We start from the raw sequence: 27,878 nt of genomic DNA, 5'->3' as shown, positions 1-27,878 counted from the left end.
CAACACATAAATATTTAAATACCTGTTGTATGCTGTGTTTTGCAATAAACTCTAGTAAATCAAAAAATCAATCAATGAGCAGAAAATAGAATTAAAAATTATAGATTTCAATAAAGTGATAAACCATCGTATAAAAGCGGAAGATAAAAATGATATTAGCGAAACGGAAAATAAAAAAGTAGTAACAAAACGTTTTCTTAATTTCTGTCTCCGAATGAAGCTACATAAATACAGAGTAGCGGAAATGACAGCGACATAATCTTCACCATACGAAACTATTACATACGAAAATCGCGCAATCTCGTGTGTGCGAATTGCATCAAATGCTGCACTAACGCTTTACGACGAGCCGATATACATGGAGTTTCCCGGAGAATTCCTGGAGCGTCGTGCCCTAAGCTCAGCCGCGTGTTTTGTTACTTACCGAAGATTACCGGCTTACAAGAAACCCAACGGCGGTAGAAGCGATCCGCCACCCTACAACCCTCGAGTATCCCCCAACCCCATTCTCCACCCACAACGCTATTCCGCCTTCTCTACGGCCTTATCACACCCGGCTTCGCCGTCCTCGCGAGGCAGGAAGGGAGGGAGGGACGAACCTGGGCTGCAGGCGAGAGGTGGCGGGAGAGAGAGATAGAATAACGCCCCTAAGTGTACTTACTGCAAAGACCCGAAATTGGAGAACGATGTAAATCACTTACGAGATACACTGGCGCGCGCGCTCGAAGAAAAGCAAGACGCGCCGCCATTTATCGTCGGCACGATAATTCGCGCGGCTTCGTGCCGGAGTTTCCTGTCTTGCGGGGCTGTATCGGCACCGGCAGTCTGGAAGGAGGGAAAAAGGAATTTGGATGGCGAGGTGAGCGAACATCAAGCGAGAAGAAAATGCCCGTAAGTAACAAACACAGCAGACTATTGCGTCATAAAATTAAGGATGCAATTATAATATGTTTTTTGTTGCGATAAAAAATTGATAAAACAATAAATAGCTTAGCTTATTAAATATAAGAGAAATAGTATTCATGTTACAAAGAGTACAATATGCTTTTCATTTAAAAGATTCTTTTTGTTTAAATAATAATAAAATTTAAACAATAAATCAAATAAATTATTTTTGCGTCATTAATGTTATTTAATCTTTATCGCACAAAAAACAAATCTCTAAAATAACGTATTGTTAATGACAGTATTGTATATGGCGATTAACGTCCTTCACAGCTCTCTCGCACCTATACTTCTGATCCAGAAACCGGAAACAATGGGGGGCGGTCGAATCAACCGTGGAATAGTCGGTGAGAGAGCTATCGATTCCCGAAAAGCTCCCTCGAGTCGATTCGAAGCAATGAACGGTCATACGCAGTAAAAAGCGACGGGCGTTAAATCATCGTTGTTACTCTCCTTTTTCAATTACAGCGACTCTTCGATAAATCTAAGGGCTACGTCGATGCGTCGCGTCCTGCCCTGTCCGATCGGATGCGCGAGACTCGGCTGTCGTACGACTTGATTTTACTTAATGAAAAATATTGCCAAAGCGAATTACATGTAGCTTAAGAATATCGAATGCATTAAAATATTTCTCTTACTAATCGTCATATTATGTTACTTCTTTTTCATAACTTGAGAAAATTTATACATAGAAAAATTTCTCCGATCTCTCTCTTTAACATATAATATTTTATATCATTAAATATGCACTAAATATTTTAATATAAATATTTTGTAATAAATTATTCTTAAAAACGGGATTATACGTACGAGATAAAATTTAATTTAATATTATATACTTTTTTTTTAAATAGAATTTAAATAAAAGTATTTTTCTTGTGCCAAATAACCCAGCAAATACTTTTCTGAAGGGGTAAAATACCGCAGAAATTTCCATCAAATAACGTCGATCGCAGGAACTCACGGAATTTGAACGAAATTTAAATAGTTGTCTAAGGAAGCAGTTTACTGCGAAAACATCGGAATGGAAAGCTACTCCACGGACCTACGCACGAAATCAGGGTGGTAATTCGTAGTTGGGCTTCAAACTATGTTCCCAACTTGCTCGACTATCTCACTAGCACTCATAGCTCCGTAAACAGGCACAGAGTGACATAGCATAGAATGACAATGTAGCTATAATCGTATCATATCCTGCAACTCAGCGGCGGAATAATTTCAAATCAAAAAATAGCCCGTCACCGTGTATCATTAAAATTTTTAATTGTTCAAATAAACAAATGCTTAAAATTGTTCAGAAAAAAATCTCTCAATTATCAAACTTATCTTTATAAAAAATGCATAATGAAATTTATTAAGCTCTAATAAAAATGCTCATTAAACATTTACACCATTATCACATATATGTAGATGTAAATTATATATAATATCACGACATTGTGTAATAATATTCTTTATACTGGTAGTTTTCTCATTGATATTATCTCAAAGCAGTGTTCTAAGCCCTTCATTGGGAAATTATAATAATAAAAGTGCTAAATTTGCAAAATCGATCGTATGCATTACGAAAAAGTCTGCAAAATTTCTTGTTCTTCAACTCACTTTTCTCGATCTGCTAGACGAGCTCAGAAAGTCCGCGATACTTAGAAGGAAAGAACTTAATCCAAATTGAAGAATAATATCGTTGGTTAATCCCACTAAGAAAAAAAAGATTGCGGAAAGCAGAAAGTCTCCGAGAATACGACAGTAGAATAGCGTTCGCATTTAAATATTTCGGATAGAGATACTCATTCGACGCGGAAAAAGAATGGAAGTGGTCGAAATGGCGATAAGGATTTTCTCGTGTTTTCTTTTATAACGTTTCTCTCATCCATCGTCGTTCGTTCATTTGCCTCGGCGATATGCGAAGTCTCGTTAAATCCACCTTAGATAATCTTATTCTGTCTAAGCTTATAAACCCTTGAAGTCATCTATTATCATCGTCATCTACGTCATACTGCGATACATCATTCTCATTGAGCACGAATTTACCGAAAAATATATGCTTATTGTAATATAGGTATTCATATAATTGTAAAAAATATATAAAATTCTAGAAATCCAGCTGTGCAAAATTAAAGCGTTTTTTCCTCTCCTTTTTATACGCTAAAGTTCATGCAAGGGGAGTAAAATTTCAAAGAATTTTGCGGAAAGATACTGCCTTTGACAGACTAGAAGAATCCTCTTTTTCTGTGATCATTTTTCAGAGTTGAGCGCTCGTAATATCGTCCCTAGATCGTCCTTCAGAATTTAATATCGTAGTTACTGTCACTCGATATGTCATACACCAGTACCGTGTGTGGACGTACACGTAAATACGAGTTGCATGATGATATATCGAGTGATTTAACTCAAACTCGGTCTATGAGTACGGTATGTAATTTTGCACAATAATCCGAATAATCCGACTGTATAGTATAAGTTAGCTTCAGCATGGAAGAACAGACTAATTTCTGTTCAATAAAGCACAAGTCTGAATTCATGCAATGCAGCAGTGCCTTGTCAAGACACGAGACATGCATAAAATTGCATCTACGGAGATTGAAACTTGTGATCGACTTTCAAGAAACTGTTAGTTAATCCTTCAAGGCTCAGTTTCATTAGTGTCGATTAACTTTGGCCGTAGTTTAACTGATTCTTTGTCTCTTTGCTAGTCTAGTTTCAGGAAGGAACAAAGAGTCAGTTAAGCTAAGGTTAAAGTTAATTAAGATAGTTAACCACCCTAAGGTAATTGTCTTTAAAACTGTACTAGATGTGTAACTTGCGAGAAATTGGAATACGTTTAACACACTTCCATATATTTCCTCTAATATCATGTTTCTTTTTTGTACTATTTAAATTCATTCAGTTACAAGTAAACTAATGTATTTTCTATGGAAAGAGACATTCTACAGAAAGACGTATTTACAGATAGAGATGCAGTGTCTCGTGTGATAATACGTAGAAACGTATGGTATAATTTATAATTAGTCGCAAATTGTAGTGATCATGTATTAACACCCAAACCGGCATGGTAATCCATGTATTAGCTACACTGATTTACGAGGTAAACGTTGCCAACAGTTTTTCTCCCGATTAACGATCTACCCGTCGTGCCAAGGCCTCTGTACGCGTTCTATTTTAGTATCTTCTAATATTAAAATAGCAATATCGCAGACAAGCAAAAAAAGCAACAAACTCGACGCGATAAAAAAAAACGCTCAGAAAAAATTATTAAAATAATAATGTTGAAATAAAAACAATAATGTTATTCACGATAAATATAAAACAATATGAAAACAATATTTCATATGTATATATCTTCATATCTAATAGATTTTCATCGCAAACAAGATCAATATAGACGTACATACAGAAACTGACACGCTTGGTTAAGTATTTATCGAAAATAGAGAGCTGGTCAACGAAAATTCAATCTTCATTTACATGAGGCATCGATGCGATAAGCGACCCTTTGTCGCGCAGATTAATCAAGTATGTACAAAGAGCTCTTTTTACATTAATCATGTAGGCATTGTTGCGTAATGATGCATAATTTTCTTCCGCGGCAATTATTTGTATATCAAACTATGCCGGAGGGATTTTCAAGCCAAAATTTGATTTACTATTAATATTTTTTATTTAAACGTAAAATATTTCGTTCTGTTATATACAGTTTCGTTTTAAAAAAAATTGCAATTGCTGTAGAATCGATTAAAAAACTTCCTACGTTAAAAAATAGAAAAAAAATATATTTTTGATAATAATTACTTCGATGTAAAGCCTATATGACATATGAAACGTGGTGGATTTCGTACTGACGATTAGGCTCTATTCTCGTCGTTGGTGCAGAAACACGCTTGAAGGCCTTCATTCGAGTTCGATTTAACTTTGTCGCCGGCGTACCGTCGGAAGTTAAATTACCAGTAGAATCGACGAACAGAGTTGTATCATGCTTTAATGAGAAATACTCATTCGAGAAACAGAGATACGAAGATTGTATATTACAAACAATCATACATTGATGTACCACGTATTTCAGATAATCTTGATACGAAAGTCAGCAAGCTATGAAAATAATTCGAGATGCTTTTTTTTTAAATAAATCAAAAGAGAAAGAGAGAGATACAAACGCCGATTACTTTTCATGTAGAATAACAGAACATTTTGACACATCAATAGATTTTTACAAAAATTATAGAAATAGATTTTTATACCTTTCTATAGAAAAGCCGAAAAACCTGAATTTTTGTTGAATGAAAACAATTTATTTCTCATTGAAATCATCGAGTTAATAAGAAACACAAGGGCTCCATTCAGCGCATCGGAAAAACTCTCTTCTCTATTTCCACTTTTTTTTTCTTCGATTCGTGCTCATCGAATCAGCCCATCGACATCATTAGCCGATGTCATTCCAGGTATCGGTATCGATTTCGAATCATACCAGCAAGCGGATGGAGAAATTTAATTGGGACCCACGTAATTCCCAGCTCAATTCGAGCGCTTTTCTGTCACGAAAAAAATACCTGCCGGCGTCGAGTTCGCGAGAAGTCAGAACTGCCAGTAAAATCGCTCGAGGGAAAAATTTTCCCGTTAAAGCGGCAGCCTCGAAGATCGCTCGCGTCGATTGTCGCGTTGATTACAGACACACTTTTTAATTACTTCGTGGAACGTTAACGCCTCGCAAAACTTCAACTTTGATTTAATCCTTCCTCTTCTTTCACCAGCGCTTTATTGCACGAGATGAATAATCGCAATGACATGTGCACGTTTAACTTTCTCTTTTAGGTAAAACAAACAGATCGATAATACGAATAATATATGCACAACCGAAAGGAAATACTATTGTTTATATGATGTGCGACATTGTATGTCTATCTCCACGATATAATGTACAGTGTAATGCATGTAACGAATATGTCGGACGTTATGCAACAAGGTACTTGTTCAGAAATTACTATTTCATTTATTAAAGCATGTGCGGATGTTAAAATGTATTCTTGTATTTTCATTTAATATAAATATTAGTAACTTTTTACTAATGCGATTAATCATCTAGTTGCGCACCGCTAATTTTAGAATCAGAGTCCTTGGTTTATATACGCGTTTCTCATTTCTCCATTTATTTACTACAGACTGTGCATTTCCTTACGCGACAATCCACCAAGAAAATCAGATTTTCATGCGATCGTAACGCGGTATTGAACGATTCAATTAACGACCATACTTTAAACAAATTAGTATTCAAGATTTCTCTCTGCTACCCTTTTCCAAGAATCGGACGCGAAGAGAGCACGGAAAGAAGAGATCATTAAATATTACGGACAAAGTAGCCCGTTTACTTTGGCCGGTGTGGAGATTCGAAGTGCCGGCAGTTAAAAGAGGAAGAAATAGAGAAATGGATGGCGGAGGCAAAATTGTAGGAATTGCGGGGCTCGAAATCGTCAAACGGAACGCTAAGGAAGCTCTTATCGGATTTTTCCTCGGCAAATCCCTTCGAACTATTTAAATCGCACTGCCAAGTATGGTACATACCCACGTAATTCGCCGGAACTATGCAGAAAGTATTCCGAGCGGAAACGAGGGAGCGAACTATTTTGCGTTCTATACGCAACCGGGAGATCCACCGACCGAGGAAAAGCCACAGTAACTCTCCTCGGCAACCTCGAATGAATTGAGACAAAATTGCTACGGCGAGAACGACGGCTTTATTCGAAATAGGATATTCCGGCAGTTTTCCGGCCGGATATATGGAACTGAACTTGATCACGCAATTAATTATTCAACCGAGTGCCTGCCTACACACATACCTCGCACTTTCCGTTATAAATATAACAAACTTTCGTTATATAAATTCCATAAAACATGCACCATTAATTTTCGTCATATAATTCGAATGTTTTGCCTCTTGTTTAATACTCTTGATCAATAACCTCAATAATAAATGTTACACAATAATCAGCTTATCATTATTATTTGCGTGATAACTTAGTTATTAAAATTCATGTAATAAATTAAATATTTAAGCATTGGGTAGCATTGGTAATAATTTTCATATATCAAAACTCGTAGAAATGTATTACGCGGTAAGTAACAATATACGATAACTAATTGTTTACTAATTTGTTAATTAATTATATTAACTGATAAGAAGCTTTACGCGGCATATACAACTTTATATTTTAATAGTGGACTCTGTCAGACTTACGAGTTCACTTTAAATTATACCGCGGTAACTGATGCTACGCGTGCCAAAACGCATATCGTGTATGTACATCAATCATCAGAGAGCTATCGTCTATTGAAACTAGAGCTGAGTTAAAAAATTTAACATTCGAAACAACTTTTAAAGTGTAAAGTAACTATTAAATTTTGCAGAAATCTGTTTAAAATATTATTTTTGCACTATCAAATATTAATTTTCCACACTATTTTAAAATTGTATTTTATATTTTTACTATTTCACAGATTTTTTTAAATTACCATAAATAAATAATAAGTAATTTAGATAAATAAAAAACCTAGCTCACACAGAAAATAGCTCTGTACTCTGCATTCTGTGTTAAAAAATAAACTTTTTATAATAAATTACTTACCATACTGTTGCTCTGCTGCTGTCCAATGCTTCCTACGCCTTTCTTCTCCTTTCAATGATCCTCCAAGGCACTCACACACTCACACGCGTCGCGCACACACGCATTGCTCGCGTGCGTACTTGAATACGATAAACGCGCAGCACTTTGAACGACACTCCCGACGCGCATTTTGTTAAATTACGGAACGAATACATTTCGTAGCACTGATTACGCGCACAAAGTTTACCTGTAAAATATAAATACATTTACATTACAATGATATTATAGTTATATAACTGCAGCTTAATAATAATATTATTATCCATAAGAAATAGAATCGTTTAAAGTGGGGCTTAAGTAAATTCCAAACATACTATATTATGTATAATAATAAAAACAATCAAAGATTATAAAAAGTAACATAAAATAAAAAATAAAAGAACATAAACATAATGACAAACATGTTTTATCGCTTCACAACAAAAAATAAAGATACTTTATATTCTATGAGTACTTATGTAGCTTGTAAGTCTCGTTTTTTATAAGTTACATAAAAATAAACCAAATATTAGGTAATAGGTACATATAAAAATATAAACAAAACGGCTATACAGGGTGTCTGACAATTGCTAAATCATCTCTCGGGTGTAGGTAGAGCGGGTTGAACCGAGTAGAAAAGTCCTTTACCGTTTTGCGATTTTCACAATAATTAATGAGAAATTAATTAAAGAAGAGCGGCCAATTTCCGCGAATCTAAGCGCGCAGCGAGAAGAGACAGACCACTGTTACGTGGTCGCTAGGACGCAAGGATCTAGTGTTCAGCACCGCTCGTATGTTACCGTTGTCAATTGTAGAGCGCTCCTCCCAACGCTTCATCGCATGCCTAGTAATAATCAAATAACAGTGGACTGTACCGCCACGGGTCTCTTCTCGCTGCGCACTTAAACGCGCGCGAATTGGCCGATATTTCTTAACTAATTCCCCATTAATTATTGCGCAAAATGGTAGAGGACTTTTCTACTTGGTTTAACCCGCTCTACCTACACCCGAGAGGTGATTCAGCAATTATCAGACACCCTGTATAATATATAGCTTTCCAACAAAAAAAAAAAATAATATCATTTAGAAAACTTATCCCAACTTGTAAGTTACAAGTTCATCTGGCTTCATAATTACATCTGATTGTAAAACAATTACATTGGGATTTCGTAAGGATTTCATAATGATTTTGGGGACACTGTCCTACGATTACATTAAGTGATTACCTCTTCGGTTGCTCTGTTGTTGCCCGATGCCTCCTAGACCTCCTCCTCTCAGTGATCCTTCATGGCAGTCACACGCGTCGCGACGCACGAGATATCGCGCGGGTCACTTTAAACGGCACTCCCGACATCGCAAGCGAATCGAACCGAATTGTCCAAGATGCGACGTTATCCCGTCCACGTTTCAGACAACCGCATTTATCAATTGGGGCACGATTATCTCAAAATAGAAGACATAAGTCCGAAAAAGGTAAGGTGCAATTAGTCATGAATTTAACCGAATATCGAGTATCCTAGCAGCATTTCAGTGCCAATACCAACGGACTCAAGCCAAAACATTCTGACTTTTATGCCGTGAAGCATATAATTTCGAAGTTATTATTAAATAATATCGCGCTTTTTTTGAGCATGCAAAAAGCAACATGATAATCATGCATCATGCATCATGCATCATATGTCTGACAATGGAAGGCCTCAGTCAAGATTCCATGATAAAAATCGATCCGTCCCCCGAGCCGAGCCCAAAAAAAGAAGCCCCCCCCCCCTTTAATTTAATCGTGTCCCAAAGTTTGTCGTTGCATTCGAGGAAAATACGTTTGTCTATAGACTCGCTAAATTCGACATTTCGAACTCGCGCGAGACTATTACGGCACTCCCGACACATATTTCATTGTCTTACAATAATGAAATTACGGTAGAACGAATTTGACGATTCACTAGCACAAAACTTTATCTGTAAAACAAAAATATATTCACATTTCAACAACATACAGACAAACAGAACTGTAATATAATTTAATAATATTATCATTCAAAATAATACTCTATTCTCTTTGGATTCAAAATTAAGTAGATATAAAATGTGATGTCATGCAAATTCATGTATAATTTGTAGCGCATTCGTTTTGTAGTTGGTAAATCTATTTACGTGTAATAGTACACGATATCGATACATGTTCTTACTAAATTTGTAATTGCATGAGATATATAAGTGGAAAACTTGTTACATACTTTCACGACATATGTATATCGATCTATCGATCTATCGAGATACATACACATTTCTATAGTATAATATCTATTATACCTTTACCAATATTTATAATGCGATTCGCCGTAACAAAACAAACAAATACAACATAAAATCGTTTTTGATTAATTCAGTTCACTTAAACTTCAATATCTTCGATAGAAGCCGTTACCGAAGCTTCGACGATTTCTTTACGACTCTTTCATTACCTTAGAAATTGCACGTCTTTAAGACTCTGGAACTTCTCACGGTAATTAAATCGCTCCTCGAATCTCAGCTCGTTCGAATTATCCGACCGAAGTAATAATTTCCAAGAACCTAGATAATCGATGAATCGCCGAGCATGCACGTGACTCCTCTTTTATGTGTTACTCGAAAATTTTTCAACCCCGAACGCGAGCAAATTTCAACCAGCGTTTCCATCACGTACCACACTTAATCGTGCGATTTTTTTACACGCATATTCAGGTCCATTCGAACGGTGACACGCAACAATATTGTGCGATGTCGCCTGCAGCCTGCCATTGCTGTTTGTAAAAAGTAGCAATCTGTGTTATGCAACTGATACGTGATAACAAAAAAAAACTTCCGACACGGATATTCGTGACATACGCGACAGAGGCGAAAATAATGAATAACATTGAAATAAAAACAGGCGGTCAGGAAACAAGGATAAAAGTAATAGACATACCCATATGGGATCATTGACGAATGCTCGTTATCGTTTCCATCGGACTTTTATTGGTTGTCCCAGTTATACCCGTGCAGCTTATTTCCCCTCGCCAAGCGTTTTCCCCAAATATACTTGCCACCTGACTGCCAATAACTACGATCGCAGGTATACGAGCTGCATTCGAGCGAATATGTCACGTCAGTTTCAATCAAAAAGTCTAAAAATAACAAGAACTCTACGATCGTTTCGAGAAATATGATTCGCATCGATCGGCGTGTTCCATCAAAGCAAGAATTCGCCTTTTCTCCTTTGAACTAACAATAAGTAAATCTGTTTGATATAAAAAATCTATAATGTCTGAGAGCTAAAAACAAATGAGCGGATCTAACTAAAGCCTTTATTTATTACGCTATATCGTCTAATCGATATTATCCATGGTTTTATCACTTTCTCTCTTCGCGCTCATAGTCGAGATCAAGATGTATTTATCATTTGGCACGCAAGTGTTACTCGCTCGCGCTCCCGACAGTATCGATCGCACGAAAACAAATGTCCCGGATATATGTCCGCTCAGCAGACGCGGCGGCCAAATCGATGCCCCGGCGTGCCATTTCGATCGTAACGCATTAAAATGGCAAAAAAAAGAGTTATCGAAATCGTCGGGTTTAGAAGACAGACTGACGAAATTGAGAAGCGAAAAGAAACTCTCCGAGTATTCCGAGAGACGATCCTTCGTATCGCACCCGAGTCACGCGCCATCGACGAAATCTCCGCCGTTTTTCATGAAAGCCCGCGTCGCAATAAGCCTTAAACTTTGTATGTACACGATGTATGAGCACTACGTTATAGTCGAATTTCAAGTCGCGATACGAAAAGTGCCGCCTTGCCTGCGGATATAAATGTTCGCTCAGACGATTTATTGTTAAATCGGTGTGACGATTTAGTGATCACGCAACACATAATCATGTGATAGACTTCTGCAAAATTACAGTTATTATAGTGAACTACAGCAAAATACACAGTCGCTGATTGTTTGACTCGATAATCTTAAAAAACGACATTAATTACTACACTGCTAATCTAGAATCTAGTTATAAAGTTGATTTCAATACAACGGTAACAGTTTATTAGAACAAATGCACGAGTATTTTTTATTCCGTAGTTGAAAGTGAATACATGTCACAGGTATAACGACACACAGAAAGCAAAGATTATACTACGAGAACAGTTTTAATCACTTTTGAAATCATCTTTGCAGTAATTACGCTGACCATGTAAAGCGCAGTATGAGAGGAATTTTCAAAAGTAATGAATGTATTTTACAGCTTTAGAATCAAAGAGCATTTCTGGCTTTATTTGAATACGGTAGATAAACTGAAAATAGTCACTTTGTGATCGGACACTGAATCCGCGCAAGAGTTGTTATATGTTTACATGCAAAACGAGACGACACTCGTTTTCGCATTTGCAAAATATCTGATACCGGTGACATAGTTGCATTTGGATGTTGCTATATCATGGAAAAAGTCTGTTATTCCAGCATAATTTATAAACTGACATAATTTGTAAAACGAGGCAAATAGATAACCAATATTGGACAGCACTAACTGATATGATCGATATTCCAGCAATTCCAGCATTCACACGTGCAAAAAGAAGGCACATCAAATATCAGAGAGGCGACAAGAGAGCTTTGCAGTTTTTCCATTAGAGTGGAGAAAAAAAAGGGATCAAAAAATTATAGGATATAAAGAGGCGATTTTTGCTTGTTAAAAAAAATCGGATAAATGCTTGTAAAAAATTCAAGATTTTATTTTAACTTTTAAAATATCTGCTGAATTATCGGAAATATATACGGCCCTCTCCATGACGGCGTGGCAATTTGAAAATATACGCTGTATGCATACGCATTGTCCCTCAATGAGAGTTATAATGCAAAAACATAATTCCCGAGTTACTTCGTAAAGTCCATCTCTTTACGAAGCGAATATGAAAGCACTGGTTTAATTTTCATTCAACGTAGGTCGGCTTTGTCGTACGTTTTGAAATATTTCGCAGCGCTCCGTCGGCTATGAATTGATTGTTAGCCGCTTGCTTTTTTGATCAAAAGCTAATTAAAAAAACAAACTTTTCTAAATTTTTTATACTGTCTCCTACCTAAATTACATTAAAATATTTCCGAAGTTAATAATATCACATTAAAAAGTTCTTAAAAAAAAAAAATCCAAAAAATATAATTCTTGAAGTAAACGCGATCACTTTTTTATCATGATTAAATTTATGAACTACACAAATTTATATACAGAATGTCCCAGACCAACTGTATATAGTAACTTTATAACATTATTACTTTATTTCACTTTCTTTCTATAGAATTGCTTGTTTAAATTTTAATCTCTTAAGAATTTGTTTTTCTTTAATCCATATATTCTAATTTTATTTTTAATTTAATTGTATTTTAAGAGAAGTAAAACATTGACATACTGATTTAAATATTGATATATAATATCTCTTAAAATAATTTATTAGAGGATTTTTTATATCATTAAATTCTTCTACACTAACGTTCATTGAAAAAGTGAATTAAATTTCTGATACGAGAATTCGCGTACGACTGTTACGATAGGAGAGTACTTCGATTACATCGATGTCTTACGACCGACCTTTACGAGACACGTAAGCCCGGCTAGAACGCGAAACAGCGATATACCAGAACGGTGACCAGCACTATCTCCTAGGCATAAAGTCGCGCTTAACAGCTATGCGCATTTACGTCGTCATTTTGGCCGATTATGTTCAAGGTAAACGCTACTGGAAAACATACGCTACTGGTACACATACATATATGTGCGCACACGTATACTACAAAACAGTTCATATGATTTCAACTCCGTTAAATAAAAACTTCGATATACACCGTCTGTCGTTTCGGAGTTCACATCGCAGTTCGCCATTCGGTATCGGCTCGTTCAACGCTCTAGCCTCTTACAATTCCAAATCATATTGTTATGAAAAAAAACTACTTTCGCAGTTACGACGCAATCGCAATTTATGTAATTTTTACGCGATTTGTATTGTTCAATTTTCGCCGATTTATTATCGAATCGCTTACCCGCTCCTATTGCACGTTGTAAAATTTGTGACTGTAACGATTTTACATTTTATCCGTATTAGAATCAGGCTGGTAAATAAATCAAATATTTATTATCAAATCTGAAGCGTAAAAATAGATATGCGATTTACATGATATAATAATAAATAAAATTGTGTTCTTGCAAGCAAAAAATTAGTTTCGATATTTATCGTTTAAAAACTTGCACTTTTACTGTTACATTTTATCTTTCATCTAAAAGCAAATTTATCATCAAGATGAAAGAGTGAAACGAATTAATATACTAATTATTATTGTTTGCAGAAATAATTTTCCCGAAATATCATCGTTATGGAAAGTACTGACATTACCAGACAAAGTAAGTTAATTATTTCAATGTTCTGTTACTTTTCCATTTATTGAAAAATATAATTATTTTTACCTACATTGCAAACAGGAAAAAGGAGATTACAAAATGACGACCAATTGCTAGACAAAATCAAGAAAAAAGAAAAAAAAGAACTGCCAAAAAAAAATTTTAAATACTATTTTAACACATTTAGATACTATCATTATTACTACTCCGAGAAAGTTCAAACTTACATGATAATAATATGCTTGTGGATCCTTAAAATACAGTTTGAATGGCTAGGTTTAAGATTTGATAGACCTGCCGCAATGAATAAAATTAAACATCGTTTTAATTAAAAGAATGATAAAAATTAATGTTACTACAATATTTAATAATTCTGATTATATTTTAACAAGCAACTCGTTAAATAAAAAAAATCGACAGAAAACCATTAAGTATAACATTAAGTATAACACGTACACGTAAAGTTCTAAAAAAAGACAAGAAAACTGTTTGCGTTATCCTAATTGAAACGTAATAAAAAGTTGATAACAAAAACATACTGATTTTTCTCATCTTATTTGAATGTTCCTGACCTGACCTGTGCGAAACTTTTGCACTTCAAATATATTCGACTGTATTCCCTCTGCAGAAGTTCAAATATTCACGAGCCAATTGTAAAAGATGCAGTCCAATCTCCGCGAGGTGCTATACGTAATGGAAACTCCTTTGAAAAATTCCTTGCTGTTATCCGATAAAAGTTGCCTTGTTCGGTCACTCATTTGAACATTTTAAATGTTACTTACAAACTCCACGTAGCGCGTCATTACTTTTTTCTAGTCCTACTTTGTCTCGAAAGAACGTGAATATTCGAACAAGCAAACTTTTCTTTCGCTCAGACTACACGTGAGTGAATTTTTTAACTCATTTTCCGGCTTTTACCTCGCCATACTAACATTACAGAACTTTTTCTCATACTCTTTCAAGCTGAATTCAAGTTGGTATAGTTTATATAATATTAATTTGTTCTTTAAATTATATTGCAAGTGTGGAAAAGTAAATGGCACTGATGAATTCTATAACGGACCAACGCCTGGAATAATCTGGAATAAATGATAGTCGCAGGCATAATGCTCTACATAAAAAAGGTATGTCAAGACCGGATGGTCGGAGGCTAGGCGTGCAACAAAACGAATTTCTTTCTTGGAGGCTGAGTCCACAAAATCGTATCCACCGTAGACATCTGTATTTTATGCCAAGCGTTATGGCCTCGTGGTTGATACTTGCATTATATCATATATAAGGATATCTTTCCTTTATATAGTAAATGGAACACAACGGTAAGCGACCTACTTCTCCTCCGAGAAACGTTTGAGAAGACAAAATATCAAACTACATATTCCTCTCAAATGGTTTATATGTTTAAAATATTAAATTATCAAGCGCGATAAAAGTATGTCTTTTCTCGTTTGTTTTTTTTTTTTTCTTTCGTTAAAATTCTTATAACTTACGAAGTGTAACGTAACAATACATTTTGCATATTATCGCCCCGTTTAAATAAATTGAGCTAATTATGCAGCAATGTGATAATGTTGACTAACGATGTATTGTGCGTAACGTTCTATAAATATGTATATCGCAGATATGAAAATAATTAAATGATATGAAACAACATCAATTGCATATTTATATACTAAGTGGCGATAACATGTAAATTAAACTTTGTGCACGTTTACATATATTAACCCTGATATGCGCAAGAATAGATAAATTATGAGTGACAAAATAATGGAACGCTTAATTAATATCTTGAATCCGCCTCACGCGTTTTTATATAGACAAACCGAGTTATTTGATGTGAGTTAATTGCAACAGTTAATTATACATATATCATAAGTTATTTTTTACTCGTATGTGAGGCAGTAAATCCAATTTAATAAATATGTAAATAAATCAGCGGTTTGCATGAACCGGACGGAATATTAAAACGTGTCAACTAAAATGACGAATCGCTTTATCATCCACTAATAATAAACGCTTATATCTCTCTACTAACACGTTTGTAATAAAAGTTATCGCTGTCGTTGAATTGTTTCCTTCGTAACTTTGAGCAATGCGTTTTTGTCATACAAATGTGAAATAAAATATAAATAATATTTTTGCATTGTAAATAATAACATAATGATGTGCAAACCAGACACTTCTAATATTTAAAAAAAAATACTTGGAGATATCAAAGTTATTTTAAAACAAATATATACATATTACATGATTAAATTGACATTTCTACATGCGAATAACCGTTCCGTATAAATTAATTATAGTGCAAATGCAACATGTTCCTGCTTTGAAGACTTTAGGTAACTAGATCGTGCTAGAATGCACAGCACTGTATTATATTTGATCATAATATTAGAATCATACACATTAATATACAAATATTTCTATCTGTTTACGTTTCATAGCTTTGACACGCATGTAAACGCAAAAATTTTAACGTCTCCTGCAGTCGTCAACATTGCAGGTGTAGTCCCCCCGACACGATAATTTATCAGGATCATTCCGGTGGTCGCAGAACGCAAGCGTGAACAGAACACCCGGCGGATTTATGATAACGATAACATTGAATAATTCGTGGCAACGATTGATCGCACGGTCAGAACGAGATGCACAACCAACGCTTGGTGAAATTGCGTGAATTAGGAATTAACGTATGATCAGGCATTTCAATAAATAGGTAATTTCATTAACCGATGACTATTACTGTATCGATGTTACTATAAAACAAAGCAACTTTAATCGTCAATTGACTATTAACAGATTAAAAAAATAACGGCATTTATATTTTAATAGTAATTTAATATATATAAAAGGCAAAATTATAAATGCAAAAGCAAAGCAAATTTAATGAAAGAATAAACGCCTGCCATTTTAGTATTCAGCGAAGATAATGTTATTATAGCTTCAAATAATTGTTTATTAACAAAACAATTATAATACGTTATATATTCGTTTTATCCGTTTTATAGACATGTCGGAGATAATTGAGAAAAGAAGAGCTTTCAAGACGTTTCGAAGGAATGATCGTTATTACGTTTCGCAGGCATTAAGGTTACAAACGACGCGTCGGCTCACGCGGCTCGATTTCTCCGTATAGAACTGCAGCATATATCACGTGAAAACTCTCCTCTACGTGGGTGGAGACTCGAGAGTAAGTTCCGAAAGGCCGATAATCTTTGCCTTAATTGAATGGCGAAGGGTGAAACAATGATTCAAACATTCGCGACGACCCTCCGGCGCGCGCATGCGTTTCACGCTTTTCAGAAACTATAACTGTCTCAAAGATAAGACGGGGAGAAGCGAGGGAAAAGTGGGAAAGTTAGATTGTCGGCGTAAATAGGGAAACAAAAAATAGGGAGAAAAAAGATATATGGAGAAAAGAACAGGCGAGAGAATATTGTAAATCCACGGCATTGCCGCCACGACAATTTGCAGCTGCACTGCCACTAATTACGTGTCACCAACAATGTTTTGCATTTTATCTGACCGCCGCGCTGTTGGTGTTATCTCACGGCTGTTAACCGCTATGTTAAATTCTGCAAACGAGAGTCGTATGTCTCCCGTCGAAATCGAGAGATCCCCGAAGCAATCAGCTACGATTTGCTGCCGTCCAATCACACTCAAAACACAATAGTCTATATACAACAATGCTGCGGCACATAGTAATGTACTTTATATGGAGAAAGAGTTACCATTTCATAGCTTAATCAGTCGAAACAGTAACATTGAGAGAAATGTATACATATATTATCGCGAAAACTCCGTTCTATTGAGTTATAAAACGTGTCTAAATAAAAAAAAAAAACAATTTGCAATTATATATTAAATAATAATATCTATTAAAGATGCGAGATTAAGCTTTCCTGAGGCTCGTCGAAGCCAAGGACACAATTGGGTCGCGTTTACCCTAGGACGCGGCGCGACACAATCGACGGTGGAAGAAAGGGGAGTCAAGAGTTTACGGATGAAGAGGCAAAGGCGGTTGAAAGAAGAACGACGGAGCCGGGACCACTTAAGGGCGAAAATTTTCGTCTAAAGTCGACGAATAAATAATTCTTGAACGAGGCATTTCCATGGAGGAAGGATCCACCTTTCTCTGGTAGGAATCCGACCACCCAGCCTCTCCATCCTCCTTTCGAGAGTTGTGTAGAATACAGGGGCGACTTTCCCCTTCCTGTGGGACAGCCGCCCTTATCACCCATTGATTTACATCTCCAGTTGTTCCTGCGGGAATCCGCCTACCTGTCGCACCGTTCCCCCCCGTCACCCTGTTTTTCTACGGCGATGCGCCGCACCGTGCGTCGTACCGTCTGATTCCCAGTTTTATTTTCCCTCTCGCGAGCCCCAGAGGTACTCTCACCCGTTTCCACGGCCGTCCAGGATTTCCCGGATACAGAGTTCGCGGTGCACTTTATTATCACGTTAGACGAGAATAAATTAAGCAAACGATACGCGTGCGCGTACTGCGCTGGCATACGAGGTATTTTGTTTGTTTCTGTAATACTATTCGAATATACTAAATTGAGATTTTACAAGTTCGAATAGTAGCAAAATAATCGATCTGCAAGTAGTGACAAAGTAGCCAAAGATTTCGAAAAATTTAAATGCATAACATCCTAGTATAGCTGTGAAAAAAAATTACCTTAATCAAGGCAAAGTGAAAATGTCAAATTGTTCTCATATCTTTTATTTCCGCAAGGATTATACTCGATTTTAATCCATCCAATTTGCGCTTTTTTTTCATCTGCTACGATAGCGAAACAATGAGAACGAAATATATCCTAACTCAATAAGTCTCCGATATAAACAACTGAATTACCATATAATATTCCTAATATAATATTCTTCAAACGTTTTTACATGCATGATTTGACATTAAGAACTTTACAGATATACCCGACAGTGCTAGAAATTCGGAATGAGGAGATCTTAAGAAGATGAGTTTCATTAAAGAAATGCTGCATTAAGAAATTGCTCTAACCGCAGAATTCTAAACGCGGCGTGAGAAGGCGTAGGGTGAGTTTCTCATTTAGGATAATTAATACTTCTTACACGATGAGGCGGAACTATCTTCCATTATTACGTAATGGTACAGCACCACAATTTTTCAAATAAAGCAGTATCTTGTATATATCATACAACATACATGTATTTATGTTCGCTCACTTTGGGTTTACTTTTTTTGTGATCTACAACGTGGTATACGTTCGTTGTATTGTCATCACACTTTAATCTTACTCGAAAAAGTAAGACGCGGCGAAAACCGTTTACGATTCCTAAGGCTCCTTGCGCGCTATTTGCTACTTGTACAATAAATTAATGTTTTAACTGCGTTTAGCTCATGCAGAGCACACATTTTATAACTTTTATATTTGAACTATAACAATTTCCGAATTTTACAGACATGAAGTTCAACCTGTTCAAATACACTTTTAATTAAAAATTTCTCTGTAACTATATAATGTTCGATCTCGAGATCCGCACTCAACTACTTGAAATTTCTAAATATTATATTTAATATTGTTAATAATTATCGAATAACGATCGAGAAATAATAATAATTTTTTAAAAATTGAACTTTCTCATCAAGAAAATTTCAAAATTAATATAGAATGCATTAATAAAAACATATTATAACATATATAGCAAAAATGATAGTAATAAGTTTTACATAGTTTTGTTTCTATGCTGTGCATTTCCTGCGTTCAATATTTTCCTTATGCAAAGCGCTTGCTTCATTATGAAAAGCAATTAGAATTATCAAGACACTACATTGGCCCCATTATATATAACTTTCATAATGAAGTTTGGATTACGCCAAAATTTGAATATATGAGATATTTTATTACTCGACTTTATTACGAAAAATTATCCTATAAAATTATTAACAAATAATTTGCCAAACATAAAACCAATAGAGACGTTAAAAAATAAAGTAATAATAATTGTATTTCTTTGAATAATAAAAATAGAATCATATTTCTAATAATAAAAAAGAATTATATAAAAATTTCAAATGCATTGCTTAATGTTATATTAAAATCGTAAATAATTTCACAATTCTATGATTTACATCTCAAATTATTATCATCATTATTATTGTTGCGCGTATGTCTCTAAAGTAAAATATATCCCACAATGTACACTTCAGTTATAACAAACAAAGTGCGAAGAAAAACATCAATATTGAAAATAACTTTAGATCCTGTCTTTTACTATATCCAATGTTCTAGACATATGACAAATTGAGGGCGGCAAAGCGATGAGTATGTGTAATGGAGATGAGACAAGGCACGCGAGACATTTTGATATTGCAATGACAGCGTGACGCTCCAACACTTTGAGTTGTATGAGTGATGTTCACAAGCTTTGCATTAAAGTACCTTCGATCGCACTATGCATAGTTTGATAAATGATATGACAGAATCTTATTAATCAAAATGTTAAGACAATTAACTTTTTTCTACATTAGAAAATGTCGATTATGATTTCACAACAGATCGAAAATTATCACTATACAAGTTGTATCGTACGTGTATTGATCGTTAAACAATAATAAATATTTTTAATATCTATCAAGTTGTTTTTGTTATTCATAAATTTCGAACCCGTAATAACATATTTTTCAAAATTATTATTAAAAATATGTTTAAAAAATCAGTTTTATAACTATTGTATTAATATCGATTTCATACATCATTTATATTAATGATTACACCTATCCAATTCTGTTTATTCTTATTTTCTGCCCCTCTTTTTTATCTTCACATCAATCAAATTATTCACTCTACAAAATGTTCAAATCACTTGCACTGCATAAAATTGTATCAAAAATATACGACCACTTATCTCAAAGCCAGAGCTTCCTCGCGTAATATTTTTTTATTTATCATAGCCAAAATGCACCACGGACAAATTGCATCAGTCTACGACCTCAGAATGCAACGAGCAAAACGGTACTTTATCCTAATGCCGGGGCTACTTCGTTATTTCCGTTTACGACCGCGCTCTTCCAGGTGGTCAACCAAATTCGATTTCCTCGTTGCCTTCGACATTTTAGCTGCCCGTACTATTCGTCCCCATTTTTCGCGCTTTACCACCGACCCACCGCCATTGTAACTACGAATTACCGCGTAAAAAACAAGAGAAAAAAAACATACAGCACCGAGCCGCATTCAAAGAGGACGACAAAATGTATTTCAATTAAATTTTATTTCACTTGTTTAACATTGCACGTTGCATCATGTGCGTCCGTGAGAACATTCGCTCCCATCATTTTCTCAAAACTATATATCTCGACGCGTAAATAAGTTTCAGTGTATTTAATCTATTATCTACGCTCATTTAGTGTAAAAAAAGCGAAGGAAAACTTGTATTCTCTCTGTGCCATGTCGGTTTATTATTGCAATGCGAGCACTATTGTTTGTTTATATGCATCATATACAATAGCTCGCAGCAAACCGTGATGGTATAATTATTATCAAAATCATATTTGCATTATTATTAGGTATTACTAATTCAACGTACAAAAAATGATTACTAAATTACGCGCGAAATTGTATTAATAATACAATATATTCAGCCGAATGTGATAAAATATTGAAAGGAATAACAAAGTACCGTAACAATGCTATTATATTCGAATAAGGAAAGAAGTTACAATTTTTTATAAAACAATACACGCAAAAATTGATGAATTTTTAAATCGACACAATTTCCAACACGGTGTTGTTATTACGAGATTTTAAATATATATTCATGCAAATATGGACAACCAATAGATTACCATCCGGGTGACCGAGAGAAAAGTAACGAGGAGATACGTGAGAAGAGCAAAGAGCAACACGTACCGTCGAGAATACACCGAGCACGTGTTACAAGCGCGCGACCACATGATCGTTTCCCGATTCTCCTTAAACTCGTACGTATCTAGGTCGATGTAGAACACCGACAACTTCCGCGAGCAGAACAGCATTTTCCCGAGAAGCTATTTTATTGTTTAATGGAAGCACTCTAAAGTCGAAGCTTTTATATAATCGACAATTTCGAGAGGTTGTAATAGTAGGTCGAATTTTCGTCTGATAGAATATCGCATACGTAACTCTCTTGTTAGAGAAATTGGGGTAAATTAATAAATACTATGTTAAAGTGTTACGTTCTACTTTTTAGTATAATTTTTAAAATATCGCTAAATTTTGTGACATATTACTGGTGAAGCAAATATGAATTAAAAATTGCAAATATAAATGCAGATAGAAATAAAATAGCTGTTGTATGCATGTAGTATTAAAAACTTTTTATTGTTATTACGAATCAGTATATATTTTATTTGAAGTATGATAAAATGTTCACACTAAAAATAAAATAATACTCATTGCAGCACCGGTGCTATTTCACCTCAAAGGTCTTGAACGAAACAACGAAAACGGTTCTTAATTCTTAATGTTGCTTACAGCAGAAATTAGTACTTCCTCGTAATTCTGCTCGCACTTAATGAATCATGTTGAAAAGCCACGAGCTCTGAGCTTTGTGGAATCGAGGTGCAGCATGGAAACGCGGCACAAAAGACGAAGAAGTCAAGAGGATAGCCGCGGTAAAATATTTATTACTCGCGCATAGACGCGTACTGTAGAAGTTCCTCAAAGTTCCTCAAGAGAGCTACCATGCAAGCTGCAATCCTGCACGATAATACGAAAAGAAAACAGAAGAAATAGCGAGAGGCATGATATCCAACCGTAGATGATGTGCATCCTTCCTATCACGAACCGCTTTCGTTGTTTCAGCTCTGTAACTTTAGAATTACTTATACATACAATCCGCAATCTTCACGAGAAATCTGTTACTGCGGTCGAGACAGTAGTCCCCATTCGTAACGAAAAATGCGCTTTATATGAGACAGAATAAAAATTGCAACGTAACAAGATTTATGAGATGAGACGTAAGTTACAATTTTTTTAAATACACAAGAGACTCCCTGTGAAATTAAGTTATGATATTATAATTCCTTTCTAAGTTTTTAATGCCGCAATTATTTTTGCACCATTTTTATAATTATTATATTTGTTATTTCAACGTTATTTTATCATTTGTCTGCAAGCTTTTTGGCATATACCACGTAGTTTAGTAGTCCAAAATAATTTTTTTAAATATCTCGCCGTCGACATATGACGCTCAATGGTAATAGAAGTCTGCTCCCCGTTATCATTTAATCGCTATCGTCATTTATCATCGTGCATTTATTCACCAGTATAAAAAATTAAAAGAGCTTACGTGAGATTTTAAATCGGGCGTATTTCAGATCGTTAACCAAGCGAAAAATGAAATAAAAATCTATTTTCGCTAGTATAGTCAGCGAGAATGCGTTAAAATTAAGCATTTGATATTAAACTGTCAAATCACTATCGCAATGTCAAATGCAATACAATGGTGAATTCTTTCAAATAAATACATAATTACGCAGGCAAGCGTGATAAATAAATTTACTCACCGGAGCGTATCGATGACGGCAATCCACTGGCTGCTTCACTAGTGTCAATCCGCGGATTCGACGCCGCAATCAATTTTGTCCAGGATGCTCATTCACGTGTGCACCAATATCTAAAAAAAAACACGGCTAATTACGATTCGTCACTTCATTCGACACTCGACTCGCGATTTACTTCGAACAGACGGAAGACGCACATAATGGCGTCAATCACGTTCATTCGGTGAATCGAACCGAACTGTGGCACAAACGCGCACCGTGTTCTACACGCATTCATTAATCGCGACTCGAATACCCGTAACAGAGGTGAAAGCATTTAATTGCTACATGCACTACAATACAACTATTGATCGATACTTTGTTCGACTTTCCGATACGTCCGTGCGATGCACTTCGAATAAGCGACGAATGTGAAATGCGTGCCGTAAGAAAGCGAACTGACGCTAACCAAACGGATCAAATTCACTTTATAGCAGCGCGAGATAGAACAGCAACGGGCGATTAATGGTAGCCATACGTACTTGATGATACATGCTCGATGCTCTTTCTTGAAACTCTCAATATTCGTATGCATGTCTACATCACTTCTGACGGCAATAAAATGGAAGAAATACGGATACACTTTCAAGTTCATCTTAACATGGCATGCGACATGAACTTATAACCGAAGCGAAGTGGCGCGGTGGTTCCCTATGCATATATCGATATATCGATAAATCGATATATCGATTTATCGATATATCGTATTGCAAAAAAATAATATAAAATAATCTCTTAACCTTAAAATTAGTGTAATATGTATTTAATTTTTATAATAAATTACATTCCGCATTTGCACTGGAACAAAAAAATATTTGCTTCTATAAAATATTTCGTATAAAAACCTAAAGCATTCAAGCTTCTCAATCTTGAATCTGTTGCGAATATCCACCTCAATCAGAGATAACTCGGACAAGAGAACTCGTTAAAACGAGATTACCTATTATATCTCTCGATTTCACTCTTTTCGCGCAGTTCTATCCGCCGCCCTTTCCTTTTCTCACCCTTTGCCTACTGTCTCCGTGGACGGCCCCTTTATTTTGTCGTTCTCTTTCACCGCCACTACGCAGTCGTGAAGTTAGACGAAACTCGTTATCGGATAGAACGGGCGATTACCACCTCGTCTCGAGTTGGTGCTCGACTTTTAACGCGATTATACGTCGCTGAAACACTAAATTGCACGGCGCAACGAGAGTTAACGCCCGCGAAAACTGTAAGTTCGAGCGATGTGCCTCGGGGAAGAGTAGTAAAAAATAACCGATAAAGTGGCGCGAATCGTGAGAAAAAGTGTCGCGTTTTCTTTGTTAGTTAGCATATGATCACGATAAATAATTGCAATAAAGATTACAGCATTTAACTAAGATTATGCCGTTAAAATATTCAAATATAAAAAAAAATCTTTTATATATATATATATAATTGCTTTTTCTCTAACAAAAAACATTCAATGTTATTCATATTAAACTAATGTGCAGTCACGAATATATACTTTAAGATATTCTTTAAAATATTCGAAAAATAAAATTAAAAAACCGATAAACGGTAAATAAAAAACGTAGTGAGACTAAAATATAAAACAAACATACCGAAAAATCTCCCGTGTTTCATAAAACTGTTCTCGCAGCTCTGCGTACTTTATACGGTTCCGTGCCGCAAATAGACCGAAGAAAAGCTAAAGGCAGAAACGAGAGAAGTAAACGGAAGCTCGATAGGTCGAGCCAATCGCTCACCTGCTCAACCAATCGCACACCTGTACTCGCTCTCCGCGAAGCTAAAGCAATCGGGCCGTACGTATCGTTGTTTGGTCAGTTTACGAGCTCCCGCGCTCCACGGATATCGATTACCAATCGCCTCGGCGGCTATCGCTTCTTCCTAATACTGAAAAATGGACCAAAGCCTTTGCGCGAGATCTCCTGTGAAAGAAAGCGCGGAACTATCGCCAAGGAATTCTCTCGACGCGCCCGACGCCCGATGGAGGACCATGCGAAGAATGCTCAAAGTTTCCGCCCGCTTCCGGTCCGTCGGCTTTCGCTGATGGCTGCAATTAGACCCCCGGCTATCCTTTTATAGTGCGCGCGCACAACCGCTCGAAAAGATCGACTGCCACTAGAAAAGTAGACCATGAACGAGAATATCCTACCTAATTGAAAGTGACCTTAAATTTTCGAAAAGTTAATAAATTAGAAAACCGCTGAATAGAAATAGTCTGTTCATCTGGTGCGTAAAAGCTTTTAGATTGACCTTATATTCTAGATAATATCACTTTTATACTAAATTTTTATACTATATATACTTGAATACATTTTCATAGTAAGTAATCATTGTTAAAGTTTTAATTGCACTGTATTAAAATTTCTCAAAAAATCTGTCCGTACGTTACTAAAATGATTATTTTTAATTATAATACTTTTTAACAAAGTTATAATTAAGATAATCAGATTAAATTTATATTCCAAAGATTATTTCTAGTTTGAATGTTACATAAAATCTGGTTTGATAGCGCTAGTTTAAAATATATATCAATGCAATTATCTTTTCTTCAAGAAACTCAATCAACACTTTTTGTCAAAAGATTCAATAAATTTTTTAATTTCCTGCTAAACTCAAATAAAAAAAGCATAACTACCAAGCTTGTTACATATTTTACAGACACTATTAAGAGAGAATATAAATTTCAATATAATTTCATAGATATATCGTTCGTAATGACAAGTACATTTAACTGACGCAGCCTTTGTAATTGTGCCTACAAATTTCCTCTTTACATCTTCCCCACCAAATTATAACGAATATCCTATTTCCATGTAGTGAAACGTTGCGAAGAACACATTGTCTTATCGAACATAGAACAGTTACAAAGTCCTATGTCTCACAGTAGCTATTTTGCTAGAAGCGATTCCCGCTTAAGATTCCGCGTAACAAAGGTCTGTTTATACTCGAAATATCGCGACAAATTTTCGTAAAGCGATTCTCAGATCGTTACGGCTTTGTATCGGGTAAAGAGCAAAAGACGAAAAAGTTTTCACAATAATCTTGTTTCCGTGCGGAATGTAATCGCAAGGCCGGAGGTAAACGCTTATCTGATTATTACACAACGGATTTGCATGCAATATCGCGATGTTGGACGATTCCTAATGGTTTCTGTTATTGATGTAACTTCAGTTTACACAAAATGATCCAACAATCCAATATTACAATAGCGCTATTCATGAACTTCCCCGCGATTTAGGCGAATGTTATTCCGATAGAGAATGCGTTTTCATACGTACGTATATGCTGCATATATCAGCGTGCGACTGCTTCCGATGTAATGACACCAACATGACACGTTACAGGAATAACCCTCGATGAGCACTGTCGATATTCGAATGATACGTCCATTGAATATTCATACGTCGAATTTGGCGGATGGCATAGGCACGCTCTTATTCCTCACGCGAATAAGTCAGCACGTTCAAACGATACAAGGTTATAACCAAATACTGTGCACACAATGCATACAAATACTAGATTTCCCGATGCATACGCAATTTCCTGCAAAATAAAAATATATAACTCTAAACTGTACAAAATAACATAATATATAGCGCAATCTTTTGACATTGTGTGACATATTGATAATTTACAAAATCCCGAAATTCTAAAAATAAATTATTCGTACAATGCACCGCCATTTATATAATAATTGAATGTATATACATGTAGCTTCGTATGTTTAATGTTATTCAAGACTGCGGCTCACTTGACGCTGCAAATGCTTCGAAGCGTTCTTCTCCTTCCTTTCAAATAAAGTAAGAAAAAGAGGAAGAACGCATCGAAGAATTTGTAATGTCAAATGAACTGTAGCCAAAGATTTAGCTTCGATGCAACAATTGTGTCTATATCTATTGAAGGTGTTACGTTATACAAACCATTACGTGTTGATATTTTGCTTAATTTTTCATGTTTAAAATGTATATTTATAACAAATCGTACGTTACCTGATTTTCGTGGAAGACGCCGTCTCATTCAGTTATTACATTTTTGAAACACTGCTGAAATCAATAAGTAATTATGTTTAAAAAATATACGATGGGGCAACAGTTGAGTAACAACTGTTTCTAATTGGTGCATACTTTTAGATCTACCAATTAGAGATCCTATTTCCAAAGTCGATTACTCAACCGTTGTATTTTATAATTGTATCTGTTAATCGGTAATTTGACTATCGTAGTAGACAACTAAACTTTTATAGCGCGGTAAATTTAATTTTGTTAATAAATTACTGCGTTCTGATTTTGTTTATTTGATAATAATTAATAAATGAATCAAATTTGAATAATAAGAAATAAATATAGATAAAATTTTCT

At 35.3% G+C, this 27,878-nt stretch overlaps 1 protein-coding gene and 1 pseudogene across 5 annotated transcripts in view; one reads left to right on the top strand and one right to left on the bottom strand.

Annotated features, from left to right (window-relative positions):
* LOC105676519 (TWiK family of potassium channels protein 7) overlaps positions 1-27,569 on the bottom strand; it is a 246,918-nt gene extending 219,349 nt beyond the window's left edge. For 3 of the 5 annotated variants that reach the window (XM_012374493.2, XM_067351932.1, XM_067351936.1), the window contains exons 1-5: positions 27,510-27,569; positions 26,799-27,063; positions 23,494-23,603; positions 8,804-9,533; positions 7,560-7,785 (exon numbers count right to left, since the gene is read on the bottom strand). The gene's annotated coding sequence lies outside the window, so the exon portion shown is untranslated. Of the gene's footprint in view, positions 1-7,559; positions 8,688-8,803; positions 9,534-23,493; positions 23,604-24,011; positions 24,133-26,798; positions 27,064-27,509 lie in introns of those variants that run through there. The other 2 variants (XM_067351933.1, XM_067351934.1) reach the window with 2 other exon arrangements.
* Positions 13,946-14,741, top strand: LOC136998679 (uncharacterized; annotated as a pseudogene).
* Positions 27,570-27,878: the final 309 nt, after the last annotated feature.

Source organism: Linepithema humile, chromosome 3 (genome assembly GCF_040581485.1).
Source record: "Linepithema humile isolate Giens D197 chromosome 3, Lhum_UNIL_v1.0, whole genome shotgun sequence".
Taxonomy (NCBI): domain Eukaryota; kingdom Metazoa; phylum Arthropoda; class Insecta; order Hymenoptera; family Formicidae; genus Linepithema; species Linepithema humile.
The sequence above is the reverse complement of the archived record's forward strand: the minus strand, read 5'-3'. Positions and strand labels throughout refer to the sequence as shown.